Genomic DNA, 3,311 nt, shown 5'->3' with positions numbered 1-3,311 from the left:
CTCAGCTACACAGTCTCTTTACCTTCCTGCGTGTGTGTGTGTGTGCGCATTTGTGTTTATATATGTGTGTATGTGTGTGTGTGTGTGTGTGTGTGTGTGTGCATCAGAAGGTGCTGTGTGGTTTGTCAGGTGATGGACTTCACGGGATGTGGATCAGTCTGCAGTCAAGCAGTCAGCTATAATTTTATTTGTGTAACCTGAAACCGTGTTTTACTAATTTGACGAATATTCCATTTTAACTGTTTTCATGAGAGCATGAATAATCTGATCTGTAGCCAGAGCTTAATTGCATTACAGTGCAGTCAAGCCAAAGGAAACCCAACCAAGAGTGGTTCGGTACAGCACTGAGTGTAGGACATGCACATACAGTATATGGATGCTGTACAGTTGTTGCATTCTACTGTACAGCATATTCAACTATACACTGTATCCAGTGCTGTAAATGCCACATTTAGTTGTGCAGTATATCATGACTGTCCAAAGAAAACCACGTATCTCCATTTTTATTGATTTTTATTTGTCTACATCATTTTAACACACTACCCGTCCTTTGTGTTGTGTGAAAACATGATGAATGGATCAACAGAAATGCTCTAAAATCACTTGGAATATAATCTCTTTACATTAACTTACATTGGAAGGTAAGAATGTTTTTGCCTTCTCCTGTAAAGTTACTATTTTGGAGCTGTTTTTCTTTGGACAGCGACGATATTCAGCTATATAGAATTTTCAAAGCTATACAGTTGGTGCATTCAGTTATACAGTCTATTTGACTGTACTCTATGTTCAGTGCTATTCAGTTGTACAGTATATTCAAATATACAGTATATTTAATGCTGTGCAGTTAATTATTTTCAGCTATACTGTATATTCAGTGCTCTGCAGTTGGGCAGTATATTCAACTATACTGTATATTCAGTGTTGTACAGTTGGTGCATTCAGCTGTACTATGCGTTCAGCTATACAGTATATTTTCAGTGCTATTCAGTTGGTGAATTCTGTTGTGTAGTATTTCGCTGTTGTCGGAAGAAAACATCATATCTCCAAAATGATAACTTTACAGGAGAAGGAAAAAACCTACTTTACTTTTAATGTAAGTCAATGGAACCAGACTGATTTTGGGCCGTTTCTTTTGGTCCATTCATCATGATATTTACACACAATGTAAAGGGTAACAGGCATTTTCAAATTATGTCAAAAACTGAAAAATGGAGATACGTTAAGTTTTTTTTTCCCGACAGCAGCGATATCTAACTGTATCGTATATTCAGTGCTGTACAGTTGATGCATTCCACTGTAATGGATATTCAGCTGTACAGTATGTTCAAGGCAGTAAGGTTTGAATATACAACGCTGTACAGTTTGTATATTCATTTAACAGTATATAAAAACTGTACAGTTTTGAATATATTGTAACGCATTGAATATAATTAATTCTCAAAAAACATCCAAATTTGAACCTAATTTTAGGCACCAATTGAAGCAGAAAGTTAATATTAGAACTTTGACAACAGTCATGACTCATTTTACCACCATAGGAATGTAGTGAATATCTCTGACAGATGGATTCGGGCAGTGTTGTCGTGTTGTGTCCTGAACTCTACTGTTCACAAGCTTTGATTCAGCAACCATATTTATCTTTTTTATCGTTTTTATTATTTTATGTACTATACAAAAATGTGTAAAATCATTATAAACAAGATGGCAGAAAGTATTTTAGATGTCTTTGTATAATATACTGTAATATCTCACTTTATATTTTATCTATTAATATTTTTTACATGACCACTGCTTTTTAAATATATGGGGCATTCTAGATCAGATAGAATTTCATTCTGTATATTAATTATATTAGAACTTCATTCTTGAGTTCAGTTTTATTTGAACTCCATTCTTGATGCTCTACAGTTTCTCCATTATTTTAGGTTCATCTGCAGCTGTTGTTTATTATTCTGGATTAATCTGTACAAAATGTCTAAAATTTCTACTGCACAAAACTGCCAAATTAGAATTATTTAATACTTTTATCTGCAAATAAATGAGATTTTTCTCCTTACAGATGGTGATTTGAAACTTTTGAACAGTAGTGTGTGTTGAGTGAAGTGTGCAGTTTTGTCTGACGTCAGCAAATGTACTGTCATGTCTGTGTGCGACTGAACCACTTCGCTGATGAACCACTCAGCACTGCGCTGCATGTCGTGTGTTGTAGTGACACTCTGGGCCTTTCTCTCTGTGCTGTGTTGCTGACCGTAGACGTTGTTTGTGCTCTGATAGGAGAATCTTTCTTTTTTTGTCCTCTCTCTGTGGAAAAAGGACCAAAGTTCAGCTGTGCAGTTGAGATTGAAAAAAAAAAAGTCTCAACTTTGATAAAAAAAACAGATAATAACTACGATAACTGTTGATAAATGTGATCTTTGATATTGCAGCATCTGTGAAGTGATGCAAACCCACATATTGACACACTAATCTTTTCTATTTAGTGAATTTTATTTATCCGTGTTCTCTTTGAGCTGGAAAGCTTTGGTCTTGGTTCATGAGCCAATATCAGACAGAAGGAAAACATGATTTATTACTCAAATATTTATACACATAAAGTTAATTGAGAAATGCAGAGGAAACATACCGGCTCCTCGCTACACATTTTAATTAACATCACGTTTTTTTATCGTCTTTTGTTTGTTTTGTTTGGCTTTGAATTCGCCTGTTTGTTTTTAATTTGTGTCTGAATTACTGTCATATTATCTGAAGGGCAGATACAGTATATATATGTGTGTGTTTGATGGACGTGTAACTAGAGACAGGCTGGAAAAAAAAAACGAGCACTTATGGTTAGAGCTCTGATGTCCGTGTGGCCTTCACCGGGACTGCAGATCGTAGTCCTGCAGATACAATATTAATTTACAGCAACTGATGTTCTGTCATTTTAAGTTAATATGACAATAAATTATGTTTTAAAGAAGTGCCTCCAAAAATGCTTATTATTTATTTATAAAATAGCTTGGCCTTCCATATTCAGTGCTATATTCTGTGATTTGGTGGGTTCAGGTGGGCCAAAATAAGAAACAACACCCATATCTGTGGTTACACTGCACCCATATCTATGGTTACACTACACCCATATCTATGGTTACACTACACCCATATCTATGGTTACACTACACCCATATATATGGTTACACTACAGCCATATCTATGGTTACACTACACCCATATATATGGTTACACTACACCCATATCTATAATTACACTACACCCATATCTATGGTTACACTACACCCATATCTATGGTTACACTACACCCATATATATGG

This window comes from Colossoma macropomum, unplaced genomic scaffold, assembly GCF_904425465.1.
Source record: "Colossoma macropomum unplaced genomic scaffold, Colossoma_macropomum, whole genome shotgun sequence".
In the NCBI taxonomy this organism is placed as follows: domain Eukaryota; kingdom Metazoa; phylum Chordata; class Actinopteri; order Characiformes; family Serrasalmidae; genus Colossoma; species Colossoma macropomum.
This window is presented reverse-complemented; position numbering follows the sequence as displayed.